General features: G+C 52.0%; 1 protein-coding gene across 1 annotated transcript in view; it reads left to right on the top strand.

The window, feature by feature from the left end:
- Positions 1 to 19,140, top strand: part of EXOC6B (exocyst complex component 6B) — a 237,274-nt gene that overhangs the window by 85,483 nt on the left and 132,651 nt on the right. The gene's annotated exons all lie outside the window — the stretch shown is intronic.

Raw genomic sequence — 19,140 nt, 5'->3', positions numbered from 1 at the left:
AAGAAGCTGCTTCAATTTGGTCTCCATCTCTTTTTGGCCCAGAAGGTCCAAAGCTGCCTTCTGGACGTGTGGATGTGCTGCTGGGCCTCCAACTTGGGTCAACTTCAGTGGTGGTATGCTACTGGTTCAGACCAGTTTGGCTGAACCGGTAGTAAAAAAAGCCTCCGAAGATCAGCTGAGAGCATAAAAGAAGAGAAAAGCACGTGGGTGGGTGGGAGTTTTCCGTTTCTTCACCCTCTCCGCTGATTGGTGCGTTAGAGGTGTGCGTGCGCACGATCGAACCGCTAGTGGCACAGGTAGGATCCCACTCCTGATCGACTTCCTAAAATACTTCCTTGCGTAGAGGCGGTGAGCTTCTCTTACCCAAATGCCTGGACCTGAGGTCCATCTCAAAGTCCCGCATAGACGGGAAGGCAGGTGATGCTTTGAAGAGCAGAAGGGAAGGCTCTTGGGTGCTCCAACCACACCGTGTGCCCACCTGTGCCTCGAACGTGGCCCTCGGGCTCTGCGCAGGGAGGTAGCCAACGGCCCACAGAACGGCTCCGATGTCTTCCTTTCCTCAGGGCTGCGTCCCGTTCGCAGCTGTTCTCGCTTCCCAAAAGGGCTCGCGAGCAAAACAATTCCTTGGCAGCGTCTTCTGAGCCACCCAGGCGTGTCCCTCTCGCCATGTGGCAGCAGCTGCATTTCCCGGAGCAGCTTTTGCGCGGTTGTGTGGCCGAGGTGTGCATCGCCAGTGCCTGCCCACACTCTTGGCTTGGGAAAGGCTGCCCCGCCTGCAGCGAAGAAGCTGTTTCTACCTAATGAGGGTCTACCTCAAAGGGCCTCACCCGGGCCGGGCCGGTTGCTGCTCTTGGAAACCCGGAAGGAGAACAAGAAGCGGAAGGCGATCCCGTCCCTCTCTCTCTCTGCCAAGACTTGAGGTTGAGAGGGAGCCTTTAAAGCAGGGGTCCCCAACCACCGGTCCACGGTCCGGTACCGGTCCGCGGAACAAGTCCTACCGGGCCGCTGGCTTGCTGGGCGCCGCCATCTTGTTTTGATGAAAAAGTGCTTCCGGTGAGCTTTTCCGGTAGAAAGCTCACCGAAGCACATTTTCATCAAAAAGATAGCGCTAGCGCTCGGTGAGTTTTTCCGGGTAGAAAGCCATTTCTACCTGGAAAAGCTCACCGAAGCGCTGGCGCCGCCATCTTTTTGATGAAAAAGTGCTTCCAGTGACCTCATCAAAAAGATGGCGGCGCCAGCTGATGCCGGTACCGGGCGCGCGTAAAAGGTTGGGGATCACTGCTTTAAAGAACCGGGAAGCCATGGAGGACCCTGGAAGCTGGTGCTGGCCATGGGCTCTTTCGGATGGACCGACAGATGGAGGGTGATTTATTTACGGTCAGAGAACAAAGGAACAACCGGACACCCATGATGGAGTAATTTATAGCGCAGCATTTCAAAATAGTGAAAAGGAGAAAATTAGGGAGAGTTGCGAAACTGACAAACTTCGTGAGAAGCAGAGAGTGGTTAGCTGAGGCTACCGGTGAATTTGGAGTCCAGCCTGCTCTGACCCCCAAACTCCGATCCACGAGAGGCAGGAGGGGGGTCTGCAGGGGGGCTCAGAAAACGGGGTCTTGTGCTACGGATGCCGCTCCCCGTCATTGAAGCAGCGCCCTGCAACCAGCATGCAGAAATGGTGCAGGGATTTGATCTGGGATTGTGCCCTGAATTTGGACTCTCTTCCGTGCCTGCAGACACCCCCAGGCTAGAATTTAGCCCTATCCCAGTCCCCTAAAAAAAACCAGGCCCTGGGTCAGGTCCCGATAACGGGTCTGGTGCTCATTTGGAACTTGACCATGCAAGCAGCCGGCAAGCACGTGCACGAAGCTCCATTTGCACAAGTGTCGGGCACTTGTGTGCGTGAAGCAACACAGGTGTGTGCGAGCGCCTGCTGCTCATGCCAATGGAGCTGTGCGCGTGTGCTTACCTGCCGCTCACACAGAACCATAGCCTCTCCCTCCCCCCGCTGGTCCACAAAGCCACAAAGAACAGGGGGACCACTAAATTCATAATTTTAAATCCCGGCGGACCACTAATATGACCTGCCTAGTGACTGGCTGGCTGGGTGTGTCTAGGTGGTCATGTGACTGGGTGGGCGTGTCCAACTCGATGTCACTCACGTCTAGGGGCGCCTCACCAGCCTCTACTCACTCCTCCCCTCCCAGCCATTCCTCGCTTGCCTGCCTGGCCTCCTTTAGGGCCCCAACAGGAAGCAGTTGTTGGAGCTAAGCAGCTGGCTCAGTTCAAATTGGATCTGACTGAGAAGGACGCTCAGCAGAAGCACCTCACTGAGGACTATGAGCTTTTCGTGCAGAGGGAAGACCTGCAGGAATGCAAGGCCAGGTACTGACACCTGGGAGGCTCAGTGGGCTGAGATGGTCAGCCAGTTCCAGGCCATGAGGCAGTCCCACTGGAACGAGGCCCTCCGGCTCTTCGCCACCAGCGGCCCTCCCCTTCAGCCTTCACCAAAGCCCCGTACCAGGAGGCTGAAGCAGACCCCAAGTGGGAATTTCTACCCCCCTCTGATCCACACAAAAAGACCCCGAAGGGGGAAACACTCTGCAGCAACGCAAACGTTCATTGCACGTATCTATCCTAGGGGCCGTAGTTTGAGGACCCCTGATTTAGTCCAGTATAAAAAAATGCAAATGATTTTTCTGCAGACCATCGAAGTTTTCTCACGGACCACCAGTGGTCCACGAACCACCAGTTGGTGACCACTGCTCTAAAAGACACGGGCCCCTCCGGGGTGGGGGAGCCTTTAGGAAGAGGGGGAATTTTTTTTTTTTGCCTGCTCTTGGTACAGGAGGTTCCCCTCCGCCTGCTTCCCTTCTAGCCGCCACGAAGGTTAACTGAGTGAAATGGAGAGAATGTTGGAAAACAAAAATAAAATTAGGGATATCAGCCTGCTGGCTGGGTCTGCCTCGCTGTGTTCATGGGATCCTCCCCCACTGTTTCCCCCCTTCCCCCCCCCCAAGGCTCCTTTGCCTCACTTCCATTTCCGCTTCGAGGAGACTGAGGGGTGCTTTTTAGCACCTGGTCCAGCCAGTGTTTCCGAAAGCAGATTCTCCTGCGAGCAGCCTCTGAAGCCGAGCCAGGTCCCAGCCGAAGAAGTGCCACCGGCACGCACGGAGGAGCATGGAACGTGACTCCTGGGCCATTTGGACTGGGCTGCTCCCGGGTGCCGAAGGCTCTCAAAAAAGTGTAGATGCTGCTGGTTAACTGAATTAAGTTACGTCAGAGTTTATATAGCGACCGTCTCTTCAAGGAGACTCTTGTGATCGTTATGGCCGGAAGCCTTCGGGGGGGGTGGCACAGAGGGTAAGCTCAGGGCATTAATGCCTCCAAGCAAGGGGTAATCCAAAGAAATTTACAAGTCTTTAAAAAATTCTTCGCCTGTTCCATTTGAATGGATTTCCCCAGTTCTGGCGGCTATCAGCTCAGGGTTTGATCAACTTCTCTCCTTTGGAAATTGGTGGGGTATTTTTTGTTTTTTTTAAGGCAGACTGTGGCAAGAGTTGGATGAGTACATGTTCAAAACTGAGGAAGAGGCCTCATGGTGTCTTTCCATAAAACCTCTGGGGCAGAGGCTGGGATGTGCAATGGGTTGTGTAGTTTGTGTGTGGGTTGGTGGTGGAGGAGACACTTTCACAACTGCAGCAAGTTTTCAAGGTTTGCACAGGTCAGTTAGGAGCCTGGCAAAACTCTCTCTGGGCTTTGCTGCCCACTTTCTCTGACTCAAGTTTGAAGTCCATGACATTTGAGATCCCATATTGTAGATCTATCTATCGATCTCCCATCTGTTCGTCCCTCCCTCCTTCCTTCATCTGTCCATCCATCCTTCTTTTGTCCATCCATTCATCCTTCATCTGTCCATCCATCCATCCATCCATCCATTCTTTTGTCCATCCATCCATCCATCCATCCTTCTTCTGTCCATCCATCCATCCATCCATCCATCCATCCATCCATCCTTCTGTCCATCCATCCATCCTTCCTTCTTCTGTCCATCTATCCATCCATCCTTCCTTCTTCTGTCCATCTATCCATCCATCCATCCATCCATCCATTCTTTTGTCCATCCATCCATCCATCCATCCTTCTTCTGTCCATCCATCCATCCATCCATCCATCCATCTATCCATCCATCCTTCCTTCTTCTGTCCATCTATCCATCCATCCTTCCTTCTTCTGTCCATCTATCCATCCATCCTTCCTTCTTCTGTCCATCTATCCATCCATCCTTCCTTCTTCTGTCCATCTATCCATCCATCCATCCTTCTTCTGTCCATCCATCCATCCATCCTTCTTCTGTCCATCTATCCATCCATCCTTCCTTCTTCTGTCCATCCATCCATCCATCCATTTATCCATCCATTTATCCATCCATCCATCCATCCATCGGATTTAGAAACCGCCTATCTCCCTCACATTGTAGAGCTGACATATACAAACCAAAATGTACGTAGGGGAAACAAAATGTTGTGTTTGTAGCCTTGGCCAACTCTGTGCGGGTGGGTGACACAAATTCATATTTCAGTGCATCACACAGTTTGATGGTCCCTCTAGCTGTGCTGGCTGGAGGATTCTGGGAGTTGAAGTCCACAAGTCCTAAAGTTGCCAAGCTTGGAGACCTCTCTGTCTTAGATGATCTGTGGACGAGGAGGATCCTCTGTCTCCTTGAAATCTCAAAGAGGTAGACAAGGAGAAGCGGACGTTTCCAGGAGTTGCTTAAAGGAGATGGCTGGGGCTTTGGCTGGGAAGGTCTCTTCCACAGTCCTCCCAGCAGGGTTTTTCAAATTATGCAACGCTCGAGGAGGAGTTTTTGTTGTGTTCGTAGCCTGTTTCAAATTATCCCACTGCATCTTGATGTGATTTAGATATGGGCTTTGACTTGGACACCCCAGAATTCTCCTTTTCTTCCTCCTCACCTCCCCGCAACTCCCATAGCCCCAAAACTATTACTTGATGGATTTGCTGGAATAGCAAGGGTCCACCGTCACGTTGCAGGAACCCCTTTTAGCTGAGTTCCAATCTTCTGAAGGCTGATCTGGGGTTACCTGTAACTCCTGTCCAGGACAGTGAAGGGTTCCTGGTGGGCAATGCGAGGAGCCAAAGCAGTCCCCACCCTAGCATCTCCACCACCGTGCTGTCCAGTTGGGCTCAGGTTCTTCTGAGGAAACGCCATCTTTGATTTCCATCAAACACGTCTTATGCTACTGTGGCCAGATAACTGCCTCATCTCTCCGTTTGTCTCCGTCATTCCAGTCATGGCTGTCCCCAAAGTGCTTTTTTTCTTTCTTTCAGGAGGCCATTGGACTTTCTGGTTTTTCTTTTGAAGACATTTCGCTTCTCATCCAAGGAGCTTCTTCAGCTCTGACAGGATGATGAGGAACGGAAGGATTGATACTCCTTGCAGACAGCTATTCATTTGCATCCTTTTAGAGAGCCAGTTGAGGCCACTTGGAAGTTTATCTGTGTCCTCAGGGTCAGCTGAGCGGTGCAAATGTTTCTGTAGCCTCTGATTTTTTTTCCTCTCTGGAAATCCCTTCCTACTCCCACACCATCCAAAGGATGTTCATCCCAAATTGTATAGCTAAAAGTCTGCATAGATTCTCAATCATCCAGGTCATGGTTGTCTCAAAGGAGGCAACTGGACTTTCTGTTTTTTTCTTTTCTTTTGAAGACATCTCGCTTCTCATCCAGGGTTGGGATTCTACTGGTTTGGACCGGTTTGTGCGAACCGGATGTTAAATTTACATCCGGTTTGTTAAGCCTGAATTCCCCAACGAGTGTTAAGGAAAACAAACTAAACAGAATGTGTAGCGTAGTCAGATAGGCAGACAGGTAAATGTGTGGGATAAGTTTGTATTTTAGTTAACACGCAGTAAAAAACAGATATGCTTGTGCTATCAAAAATATAGTTTATTCCATTAGGAATTATAGCACAGTCAAAATAAACGGTCCATTAGTCATGTATCATTTCAGTCAGTCCAGTCGGGGATACTCAATTTGCAAAGTCCGTGTTGAATAGCCAATGTCAGTTCACTTACAATAAATCAGTTCGTATTATCTCTTCTCTCCGTTGAGAAATCAACACTCCTTTCTCTCCTCCGTTCCAGTAAGGAAAAACGCAGTCATCAATCCTCTTCAGTAATTAGGGATTATTAAGCCAGAGAGAGAGAGCTGCAATTGACTTGCTTCTTTTATGGTGCTTTTACAACCACACCCTTAATTACATTCTTGTAGTTAAAGTTACACACACTTTAACCAACAAACCATGATAACTTATTTATTATTTTTACCCAAACCAGTTAGGGTAAACAATGTTATCCCTAACACGGTTCGCTGAACCAGTAGTTGAACCGACAGCTGGTCATTTACATCCTTTTAGCAAGTCGTCGAGGCCACCTGGGGGTTTAATCTGTGTCATCAAAAGTCTTGAAAGAAAAACCAGAAAGTCCAGTTGCCTCTTCAGAAAGCATCTTTGGGTCATCTGTCTTTTGTTCCAGATGTCCTGGTAACTTTGCCCAGGGCCCATTTTTCACCCTCCCTGAGCCTCTGCATGCACCCTACCCTTACCTGCTTCCAAAACTGGCCGTGTGGGGACTCCTGGGAGGGGCGGGGCAGGGCACAGGTGGGCGGGGCCATGCAGGAGTAGGATTGGGGGGTTCTGTGTAGAATCTTAGCTAGGGGTTCTCCTGAACCCTCCAGCAGCCCACCCCTGGCTGAGCACCTACCTGGCCCAACCTGGGAAATAAATAAAAGCACCGTGAAGACTTGAAATCCTGAAATGGCTCTGTCGGCTTGACCCTCCGAGAGGGGGGTCGTATTTGGGAGATGGAGACGGGTGAGGATGGGACTGGGAAACTCCGCATGGAGGTTTGGAAAGGGGACTGAAAGATGAGGGCACCAAAGATACAGCAGGCATGGTTTACTCTCCGGAAAGAGGACCAAGGGAGGTGTGTGTGTGTGTGTGTGTCAGCTGGTGCTCCATTCAAAATCCAAGAAAGAAAGACTTAGACTCCGTTAATCAGAGAAAAGATATCTTTTACTGGAAATCAAGTGGTAGCAACAAAAGAATTCTGAATCTGAGAAAATGGGCGCGCAAATCACATATACAAAGTGATGGCAATGTTCCCACCCCCAATAGTTCAAATGGTTCTTCCAATTAAAAGTTGTGAATGTCATCTTGTGGGCATCTCCAGGTGGTGATGAGGCTTCTGTCCGTTGACCTTGGCATAGTTTGATAAAGGTTTGCAGCTGCGCATAGCATAGAAGAAAAAGCTAAGCAAGGAATAGAAACCTAAGCAAGAATGTACTCCCCCCCCCCACAGTTCTGGTTTGTAACACCTCCAGCTCACTTCCCATAATTTTTTCCCCCTCCTCCCCCCGTTACTTATGACAGCCGAAAGATGCAAAGCAAAGGGAGGAAATCTTGAAGGCTGACAGGGGGTGTCTTGATGTTCTCTGAGCTGGGAGGTTTTCTGACAGACCCAAACTAGGTAACTTCATCAGCGCCTCTATGGTAAACCCCTTTCTCTTCTAGCACTGATGACGTTACCTAGTTTGGGTCATGAAATGTTTGTGTCTCTCAAGCAGACAGCGGACTTTGCTCAGAAAGGAGGTTTTTCTCCAGCTACAAGCCCCGTGGAAAGAGCTCTTTGAGGGCAGGACTTCAACCCAGCAGGGGCCGTGTGGAAGGCTTTGAGCTTCGCGGAAGGCTTCATACAAGAGGGCTTCAACTCCCAGAATTCCCCAGCCAGCGTTGCTCTAGGGCACTTCAAACATCCTCAATCTTGGGCAATTGGCTAAGGGGACTGTGGAGGACTGTCTTGTTCCCGAGAGACTCCGCAAAAAGTGAGAGAAGTTCTTTGCAGGTTCCCCTTGTTCCTGGTGGGGGGGAGAAGATGAAGGGGTGAGGATCCAGGGTGGAGGGCTGCTTCTCTTCTCTTCTGCAAAAGGCTCGGTTCGTGGGCCCCTCCTTCCCGGCAGTTCTGCCAAAGAGTGTGGGGCGGATTTGATCAGGACCTGCAGGGAAGCTGTGGGAATTCCTACTAATTAAAACAATCTGAATTTTTTTTTTCAAAAAAAGCCACATTAATAAGGGAGAATATTTGTAGCTCAGGGTTGAAACGAGAGGTCCTTGGTGCTCTCTGAGCTGGCTGGCTTCATTCGTCCCTAGCCCTGATGATATTACCTGGTTTGGGTAATGAAAGTCTGCAAGGAATCTACCCAGCTCAGAGAGCACCCACAGAGGACCCCACAGTTGTCATCATCATCACTATTACTATTATTACTATTATTATTCTTCCTCCTCCTCCTCCTCCTCCTCCTCCTCCTCCTCCTCCTCCTCCTCCTGATGTTACTATCAGGATTCCAGTAATCACTCTAATTAAATCATGATTCTCGAGCCAGGCTTCAAAAAACTTCAAAGGATCTATTAGAGGCGACATACTGGCCCTGCCCTGTACGCAGCCAACTCTGGCCTATGTAGTTTACAGTCCCCTGTGACCCTGTTTCCCCCCCCCCTCCTCCCTGGGTGTCTCATAAACCAGATTCTCCAATTGAGCACGTTCACAGGCTGGGTGTCGTCAATCACGTGCTCCGATTAAATATATTCCCCGGGCAAAAACTCTGGTATTTTAGTTACAATCTTTTAAAGATAAGAGTTGGAATGTACTTTCGCTCCCCACCCCCCCTTTTTTTAATGGCAACTACTAAAACAGGCATAGGAACGTTTCATGAGTTGACAGTTACCTGGTTAGGTAATGAAACGTCTGAAGCAAAACAGCCAAGCTGAGGGAGCACCAAATATCCCCTCAGATGCCACCCTGGAAAGGCTTTTAGGAGCGCACGGAGTCTGGCAAAGACCAATGGATGTTTGTGTGATCTGTGCATTGTTTCCTACTGGTTTACACCTTCCTTGTTTTACCCTTTCAGTCCACTGGTTATAGGTTGCTTGGCTGCTTTTGATGCAGGTGGCCCCCGCTGGCCCTCTGCAGGTCTGCATCTGGTAAAAATGGCCAGCGCAATCTAAACAATTTAGGTATCCGGCCGCGGGTTTAGTCACTCCAGTAACTGCGCAATTTTATTCATCATCTTATCTCCCACCATGTGCTTTTAAAATCTTTCACCGCTCTGGCGTTTTTATATTTCGATGCCCATTTTATATGTTGTTTCTGTGAATTTCACGCACCGGGCCACATTTGGCTACTCTCTGTGAAATAAACAGTATCTATCAAAAACAGATTGAAAGTTAACAAGCCGAAGACGTGAAAAGTCAACCTGCAAAAGAGATTAAACGTCTGGGATTAATAAGTAGCCTTGAGGCTCCTCGGCCTTCTGGACCCGTCAGGCATCGTTGGTCAAGGAACAGAAAGGAATCAATGAACCCCACTTCTTGGCGGAGGCGAAGTCCGCTCAAGAGGAAGGCTGCCCAGGGGCACCCCTGAGGGAGGGAGGGTCTCAGGGAAGCCAAGCAGGATCTTAAGCATCGGTCAAGGGCCCGGCAGCTGTGCGGCGAGAAGGCTCTGCTCCAGCTGCAGCTGCTGGGTCCCTCTTGAGCAGCCCAAGTCCCAAGAACCAGCACGGGGGAGGAGCAGCCCAGCTGGGAAGCCAGTTTGCTCTCCTCTAGGTAAGGGGGAAAGGAGTTATTTGCTGGAGCTGGTCAAAGGCCTCCCTCTCCCCTCCTCTCCCTTCCCCCTCCCTCACTTTTCCTCTCCCCTCCCCCCCTCTTCCTCCCTCTCTCTCCCTCCTCCCTCTCCCTCCCCTCCTCCCCCTCCCTCTCCCTCCTCCTCCTCCCCTTCCCCTCCCTCTCTCCTCCTCTTCCTCCTCCTCTCCTCCCCCTCTCCTCTCTTCCCTCCCTCTCCCCTCCCCTCCTCTCTCTCCCTCTCCTCCTCTCCTCTCTCCCTCTCCCCCTCTCCTCTCTTCCTCCTCCTCCCTCCCTCCCCTCTCCCTCTCCCCTCCCTCACTTTTCCTCTCCCCTCCCCTCTTCCTCCCTTCCTCCTCTTCCTCCTCCTTCTCTTCCTCCCTCACCTCTCTTCCCTCTCTCCTCTTATCCTTCCCCTCCTCCCCCTCCTCCTCTCCTCCTCCCCTCCTTCCCCTTCCCCACCTCTCCCCCCTCTTCCTCTCCTCCTCTTCCTCCTCCCCTTCTCCTCCTCTCCTCTTCTTCTCCCTCTTCCGCTCCCCTCCCCTTTCCCTCCCTCTTCCTCCCTCGCCTCTCCTCCCCCTCTCCTCTTATCCTTCCCCTCCTCCCCCTCCCTCTCTCTCTCCTCTCCCCCTTCCCTTCTTCCCTCTTCCTCCCTCCCTCCCCTCCCCTCCCTCCTCTCCTCCTCTTCTTCCTCCCCCTCCTCTCCTCGCTCCCCTCTCCTCTTCTTCTCCCTCTTCCTCCTCCTCCTCCCTCCTCCTCTCCTCTTCCTCCCCCTTCTCCTCCTCCTCCTCCCCTCCTCCTCCTCCCCTCTCCTCTTCTCTGCCTCTCCCTCCTCCCTCTCCTCTCTCTCCTCCTCCCTCCCTCCCCTCCTCCCCTCCTCCCCCCCCTGCTCCCCCTCCTCTTCTTTCTGGCATCCCTGCTGTATCTAAGAGGATCCCGAATTGCAACCTGCTCCTCCGGTAGAGAGGGGAGATCCTGTCCCTTCCAGAATCTCTGGATCCGGTCACACCTCTTTCTTTCTGAAGAGTCCCCTGTGGGATCTGGAGGTGGCCAGGACCTTCTGCTTGCGCAGGGGGCTGGACTAGAAGACCTCCAAGGTCCCTTCCAGCTCTGTTCTGGTGGTCCCCCCCCCCGGCAGCCCCTCAAATGTGGCTGTCCTGCCCCTCCCCCAAGGGCCGAAGCCAAGGTTGCCAGTGTGCGGTTGGTCGAGAGCTTGTCTCCTGCCTGTGTAGGTAGTCCTCGACGTACGACCACAATTGAGCCCAGAATTCATGTTGCTAAGGGAGAAATGCCTTCAGTGACTAATTTTGGTCCCATTTGACGCCTTTTCTTGCCACAATGGTTACGCGAGTCACTCTGCCAGTTTGTTAAATCCGTCACACAGTCGGTAAGCGAATCTGGCCTCCCCGTTGACTTTGCTGGCCAGAAGGTCGCCAAAGGGCATCATACAAACCCCCCCCACCCCCCACCCCTGGGACGCTGCGGCCGTCATAAATGCGAACCAAGCTGTCGATCCTCCGAATGTAAACCACATGACCACCGAGGGTGTGGAGGGGGAATAGGGAAGAGTCATCACCGGGCGAAAAATGGCCCGGTCAGTTTGTCCAATGCCACCCTAACTTCGAAGGGTCACTAAACAAGCCGTTGTAAGTGGAGGACCGCCTGCAATTGCCGGGGGGCCTTGGAAGGACCCGGAAGAGACAGAGGTCCCCGCTGCTGGCCCTCCTCTCCCTCCTCCACCTGCACTGGAGCGGCCTTTTCTTGGCAAGCGGGCCGAGAAGCCCCCAGCTCCTCCGTTTCGTTCAAGCTCCCACCAGAAGCCGCGTCCCCACACTGACTTTACACCTTGCAGTAATCGGACTCCCCTTATCTGATCTGTGGGGGGGGTTGGGGGGATTTTATAGCTTTCAAATGTGTCCTTGGCGGGCGGCCCAACCGCATTGTCGCTCCTTGTTAGCTTCCCTCTCTTCTTTGCTCGCCTGTTTCTCCTCCCCCCCCCACCCCCAAGATTGTTTTAAGGGCTGGGTCTTCCTTCCCGGGGAGGGGGTATCGGGAGGCTGTATTTCAGCGCTCTGTGTCTCAGTCCATTAGAAGGGTCCATAAAACAAGTGTGGCAGGCGGGGGGGAAGCCTCTGAAACTAATGAAAACCACCCACCCCAGGAGTGGCTCCCTCCCAGCCTTCCTTGGGGCCCAATAAATATAATTCCCCTTTTTATTTTGGCGTTGGCTGCCGCTGGGCTTTTATCAGGAAGGAGCCCATTATAGAGCCACTCGTGTTCAGAGTTGGTGGGATTCGGCGTGGGGGGTGCCCTGGCCGTTGGCTCAGCCTCGGCACCCCCAAGGCCAAGAAAGCAGGGGGCCCTCCACGCTGTCCTCCCCCACACCCCAGGAAAGCCCCCTCCTTCTGAGGAGGGGTAGGGAGGGGAAGGGGCTGGGGAAGGAGGGGGTGGTGGTGGTCTGGAGCCCAGCAGCAAGGAGAGGGCTAAGCGTCCGAAGGGGGCTGCTGCTGACTATTCCTCCCCCACTTCTTCAGAGGTGTCCAGTGGCCTGGAGCAGTGATCCCCAACCTTTTTATGCACGGCCCGGTACCAGCATCAGCTGGGTGCCGCCATCTTTGATGAAATGGTGTAAGGCAGGGGTGGCTAACCTTTCGGGGCTCCTGTGCCAAAAATTGCATGGGCAATTAGCGCGCGTGCACTCACGTGTTCCGGTAGAAATGGCTTTCTACCCAGAAAAAGCTCACCGAGCGCTGGCTCACAGCTGATTTTTGGCTGGTTTGAGGCTTTTTCCAAGCCTCTGAGAGGCCAAAAAGGCCTCAAACCAGCCAAAAAAAATCAGCTGTGAGGGGCACGCATCTGCAGTGAGTGAGGTAAGTTTGCCCACCAGCTCGCGTACCGGCACAAATGGCTCTGTGTGCCACTTGTGGCATGCGTGCCATGGGTCGCCATCACGGTGTAGGGTCTCTCGCTCGGGCAGGGGTTGGACTAGATGACCTACAAGGTCCCATCCAACTCTTCGGTTATTCTGTTCTGTTAAGAAGCTAACCACCTCATTCCCTTGGGTTTTTTTGTGATGAACGGCGGTCCCGCGAGCCTTGGCAAGTCTGCCAATCTCCTTGATTTCTCCATTCCACAGAAATTCCTTAAATAGGAACGGAGGGAACTTCCCGAATAGAAAACGGGGAAAGCCAACAGAAGAAAAAGACCCCGGAGCTCCATCGAGTTTGCCTTTTTGTTTTCCTTATTATTATTTTTTCCTGTGTTATTTTTGGCTGGTTTGAGGCTTTTTCCAAGCATCTGAGAGGCCAAAAAGTGCTCAAACCAGCCAAAAAAAAAATCAGCTGTGAGGGGCACGCATGCGAAGTGAGGGTAAGTTTGCCCACAGCTGCGCGTACCGGCACAAATGGCTCTGTGTGCCACTTGTGGCATGTGTGCCCCTAGGTTCGCCATCACGGGTGTAGGGTATCTCGCTGCGGGCAGGGGTTGGACTAGATGACCTACAAGGTCCCCGTCCAACTCGGTTATTCTGCTCTGTTAAGAAGCTAACCACCTCATTCCCTTGGGTTTTTTGTGATGAACGAACGTCCCGCGAGCCTTGAAGTCTGCCAATCTCCCGATTTCTCCATTCCACAGAAATTCCTTAAATAGGAACGGAGGGAACTTCCCAAATAGAAAACGGGGGAAACCAACAGCAGAAAAAGACCCCGGAGCTCCATCGAGTTTGCCTTTTGTTTTCCTTGTTATTATTTTTTCCTGTGTTATTTTTATATTTTGCTTAATAGCTCTTCCCTTACCTCTTGAAGTAGGCGTTTTGCAGTCCATCTGCATTGCAATCGTGCAAAGGCTGAATTATATATTGTACGAGCCTCTGTGGTGCAGTGGTCAGAGTGCAGTACTGCAGGCTACTTCAGCTGACGGCCGGCTGCCTGAAATTTGGCAGTTCAAATCCCACCAGGCTCAAGGTCTGACTCAGCCTTCCATCCTTCTGAGGTGGGTAAAATGAGGACCCAGATGGCTGGGGCAAGAGGCTGACTCTGTGAACCGCCCAGAGAGCTGTAAAACGTTATAAAGCGGTATATGTGCTATTGCTATATCATGGCATCCCATTTAGTGACCGTTCCAAGTTACAATGGCACTGAGAAAAAGCAACTTACCAAGTTTGGGGACCCTGACTTAACGACTACTTAGCTGGCTGGAGAATTCTGGGAGTTGAAGTCCACAAGTTGCCAAGTTTGGGGACCCCTGACTTAACGGCCACATAGCTGGCTGGAGAATTCTGGGAGTTAAAGTGAGTCCACAAGTTGCCAAGTTTGGGGACCCTGACTTAACGGCCACATAGCTGGCTGGAGAATTCTGGGAGTTGAAGTCCACAAGTTGCCAAGTTTGGGGACCCCTGACTTAACGACCACATAGCTGGCTGAATTCTGGGAGTTGAAGTCCACAAGTTGCCAAGTTTGGGGACCCCTGACTTAACGACCACATAGCTGGCTGGAGAATTCTGGGAATTGAAGTCCACAAGTTGCCAAGTTTGGGGACCCCTGACTTAACGACCACATAGCTGGCTGGAGAATTCTGGGAGTTGAAGTCCACAAGTTGCCAAGTTTGGGGACCCTGACTTAACGACCACATAGCTGGCTGAGAATTCTGGGAGTTGAAGTCCACAAGTTGCCAAGTTTGGGGACCCCTGACTTAACGACTACTTAGCTGGCTGGAGAATTCTGGGAGTTGAAGTCCACAAGTTGCCAAGTTTGGGGACCCCTGACTTACGACCACATAGCTGGCTGGAGAATTCTGGGAGTTGAAGTCCACAAGTTGCCAAGTTTGGGGACCCCTGACTTACGACCACATAGCTGGCTGGAGAATTCTGGGAGTTGAAGTGCACAAGTTGCCAAGTTTGGGGACCCTGACTTACGACCACATAGCTGGCTGGAGAATTCTGGGAGTTGAAGTGCACAAGTTGCCAAGTTTGGGGACCCCTGACTTAACGGACACATAGCTAGCTGGAGAATTCTGGGAGTTGAAGTCCAGAAATCTTAAAGTTGCCATATTTGGAGACGTCTGTCGTAAGTCAAGTTCTTCCTGTACCAGAAGGGTCAGCCAAGCCAGTGAGGTCTCAGCCGAGGAATCAGGCGGATAAAATATCCACAAATCTGTTTATCCTCCCGAGACAAAGAGGGAAAGAATGGCATGCCAGAAGAAGGACCCGGGCTGCACTTGCTTTCCCCTGGACCAGATGCCCCAAAGGCCTCCCTCAGGAGATCCTAGGGGAAGGGTCTCTCACGCGGAGAGAAGTCCCAGTGCAGCCGTGAGCTCCAACCCTTAGCATCTGGCTGGGGAGCCCCGCTTGCCCTGGAGAAACTAGACCAGGTAGGGGTGTGTGTGTGTGTGTGTGTGTGAGGGTGTGGGGGTGTTTCATTTTCCAAAGTTGGGCTTGACCCCCTCCCCCCGCCCCGCCAGCTTGGAGGAAATAACAATAACCACCTCTGAAAGGGCCAGGAAGTACATGGCCACGCCACCTTTGCCTGCGTGGCTGCTCCAGGGCCTGGAAGCAGATGGCCGCTTTCTCTCCCCCACTCCATCTTAAGAGCACGGCAGAGAGGGGGGGAGCCGAGATGGATGGCTTCGGGGTGAGCCAGGTGCCTTCGCCCCACCATTTCATAATGCTTTCATGTAAAGCAAAAGGTAACGGTTTTTTTGGGGGGAGAGAAGCGGCCTTCCCCCCTCTCCAGGTTGCTCGCATGTCTGATGGCGCCCTTCCTTCAAGCCCCTTTGATGTGCCTTCCAAGCGGGGCCCCTCCAATGGCCTTTATGGGAAACAGAACACGTCCAAATGGGTTGGGCGGGCAGCTCGTTTGTCTTCCTTTATGGGAGGCCCGTCACACGAGCGAGCGCAGGGGGCTTCCTTCTTCAAAGCAAGAGGGGAATGGAGGAAGGGGCTCCTAAGTGGCTGAGTGACTCCCTTCCTCTAGGCGCCTCTCAGGGCTGAATGTGACTGAAGCCCCTTGATTTCTCTCCGGAATCTAAAGCAGGGGTTGTCCAACCTTGGGAACTCGTGGACTTCAACTCCTAGAATTCCCCAGCCAGCGATTCCCTGGTGGAATAAGAAATTGTAAGATAAATGATGACATTTAAAAAAAACAACTGTAGGAGATGACCAGGCTGAGCCGGAGGGAGATGTCAAGCATGTCATCAGTCTGGAGTCCCTTTGCTCCCACAAGATATCCAAGTCTAGCCCTCCTTGAATTCCGTTCACCCTTTTCCGCCGTCAATTTACCCTGATGGTTAGTAGTTCTGATTCTTGTAGAGAGCAGCAAGGGCGAAACTGGCACTCATTTGAACAGCCTGGGCACCCGATTCCTTGCGCCTGACGGAAACAACCCTAGTTGATGTGAGCCGTCTTCACCTTGTCTCCTTGGCGTTCTTTCCTTGCTTCCATCCCCCTCCATTCTCCTGCTTGCTCTTCAAGAGGCCCCCTCCTCATCACTTCTCTTCCACTCTCATCCCCTCAGCCTTCTCCGTGGCTCATTCCTTGTCTGGTGGTTTTGCCATTCCGCTTTGCTTAATTCTTCCTTTGACCAGGTCTGAGTTCTCCTTTCGGGCTGGTCATTCATTCTGGCCTTCGTGCTTTGTCACGCAATACTTCTTGAGTCTCTCTCCTGCTGCTTCTCCAGCGATCCCTTCCCACTGCGTTCCTCTACCCTGATACATTTTCAGGGAGCCGAACCCAAGTCCTTGAACCCACCTGTTCTGACCTAGGCTTCCCAAAATCACGAAGCAGACTCCTTGTCCCGACAAAACCCTTTTTTATTAGGCTAATGTGAATTCCTCTCATTCGTATCCAATAAAGTCCCGGCAAACAGTCTTACAAGGGGGAATGTACAACCACAGATCTTATCAGGCTTAGAGAGCTGCCAGGCCGATATGTTCCAAGCGCAACAAGAAAATACTTGGCAAGAGAGTCTCTGAGAATCAGGAACAAATCTGCACACTAATTAAACGAACTAATTGTCTCCTGCAAACACCACTTCCCTTTCACTCCTCCTTTTTCCCTATGGGAGGGACCATTCACCGTCCACCTGTGGCTTTACTCCTAAGTTGGCCCTTGTTCTTCAGCTGTTCCCTTCGTCTGGCAGCTCTGCGCATGTGCACACTGGGAACAGGCTCCGGCTGTTCTTCTTCCCCACTTATCTCTGACTCGGAAGGCAGCTGATAACTGTCGGACGGCCCTGGCCCCATCTCTGCCTCCAACGCAGAGCCCTCGTCCGAGCCTTCCCCAGACTCCAGGACTGGCCCATGTTCCTCCTCAACCTCCTCACTGTCCAATGCTGCCACCAGCTCCAACTGGCCGCTGGCGGGCCACAACACTGCCTCTGTTCTGCCCAGCACCGGCTCGGTGCGCTTCCACACTGCGGTGGAGGCCACAGTGCCTCGGCGGTTCCACGCAGTGCTTCCCCAGAGGGTTTTGTCCATTGCTGAGACCGGCGGCTTGGTACAGATCTAGTCTTCCAGATTTGGATCCAGAAGGCTTCCTTTGGTGCCCTGGAAGGCACATCCCATTCACGAGACTGTGCTCTGCGGAAGAGCTGCTGCGGGAAGCAAACCGGGATCCATTCTGCAAACGTGCCCAAACCTCCTCCCTGGCCTCCATGGTGGATTTCACGGGCTCTTCTTTGCCATGGAGGGTTTTCTTATGCAGCCCACCGGGAAGAAGCCGAGGGTGCTGGGAAGTTCCCAAGTTGCAATTCCTTGGCTGTAGAAGTGACGGCGATTCAGCCCCACATCCAAGCGCCCGGCAGTTTCCGTGACCAAAACATTCCCCTCAGGAGCCAGGATTCATCCAGAGCTCTCGTTCTTTTAATAGTTCGGCCCCTTTTATGGGTCGCTTGCAATCCCTCCCCTTAGATTTCCTTCTTCGTCTTTCTTCATTTTTGTATCCCCAGTCAGCATTTTGGGCAAACGGTTTGGCTTTGAAAGATTAAAACATTCAGTTTGGTCCTCGGCTTGCAGCACTCCATTTAGTGACCGTTTGAAGTTACAACGGCACTGAAAAAAGTGACTTGTCACCATTTTTCACACTTATGACCCACATCCCAGGCCCTCCCTCTGCACTCCCTTCTGGGAAACAGTCGAAGATTCATGTATGGGGGGGTGTTTCTATATGCAGGTAGTCCTCGACTTGCAATAGTTCATTTAGTGACCGTTTAAATTTACCACTGCAAAATGTTTTTCACGCTTCGGACCTTTGCAGCATCCCCCATGGTCATGAGATTTACATTCAGATGCTTGGCAACTGACTCATATTTACGACGGTTGCATTGTCCCGGGCTGACGTGATCCCCTTTTGCGACCTTCTGGCAAGCAACGTCTGTGGGCAAGCCAGGTTCACTTAACAACCGGGTTACCAACTTATCAACTGTGGTGATTCACTTAACAACGGTGGCAAGAAAAGCCGTAAAATGGGGCAAAACTCAATTCACAAGTGTCTCGCTTAGCAACAGAAATTTTGGGCTCAATTGTGGTTGTAAGCTTGAGGACTACTGTTACCTAGAACCATGATGGCAAACCTATGGCAGATGTGTCACAGGTGGCACGCAGAGCCATTTGTATGGGCACGCAAGCCCCAGGCAAACTTACCTCACTGCGCATGCGGGCACCTCCCAAGCTGATATTTCGGGCCTTTTTCAGCCTCCCAAAGGCTTGAGGGAAGCCTCTGCAGCCTTTGCAGGCCGAAAAATAGGCCCGTTTCATCACTTCCTGTATTCCTGGAAATACCGGAAGTGATGAAATGGGCCCATTTTTCAGCCTGCAAAGGCTGCAGAGGCTTCCCTCAAGCCTCTGGCAGGCCAAAAAAGGCCTCAAAACTGGCCGAAAATCAGCGGGGAGGTGCAGTGCAGGTAAGGGGGTGGGGTGGACGTCATGCACATGCAATTTTTGCCCAGAAGTTCAAAAAGGTTAGCCACCACCGACCTAGAAAGTAAAAAGTTGGGGCGGTATGTTGTTATCTGGATCTGCCGATGCTTTTCTTTTTCTTCTCTTTTTCCCTACACGCTTTCCTCTTCCCCTTTTCCTCCCCTGTTTCCCCACTATTTCAACTTTACTTGGTGTCTCTCTCTGTTTTGCATTTTGATAGAAAACCACATACAGGGAGTCCTCGACCTACGACCACAATTGAGCCCGCAACTTGTGTTGCTAAGGGAGACATTGGCCCCCATTTGACAACCTTTCCTGCCCCGTTCGTTAAGCGAACCGCTGCAACGGATCAATGAGTGACCCGGCTGTTAAGTGAATCCAGCTTCCCCGTGGACTTTGCTCGTCGAAAGGTCGCGAAAGGGGAATCACGCGACCCACCTGGGACACGGCGACTGTCATGATAATACGAGTTTCAGTTCCCAATATTCTCAATTTGGATCACGTGACCCTGGGGGTGGGGGTGCTGCACAGGTCATAAG

This window comes from Notechis scutatus, chromosome 4, assembly GCF_049901735.1.
Source record: "Notechis scutatus isolate UNSWTSFEM ecotype Mainland chromosome 4, rNotScu1.2, whole genome shotgun sequence".
Taxonomy (NCBI): Eukaryota; Metazoa; Chordata; class Lepidosauria; order Squamata; family Elapidae; genus Notechis; species Notechis scutatus.
Note: the sequence above shows the minus strand (reverse complement) of the source record. Positions and strands in the feature narration are given on the sequence as shown.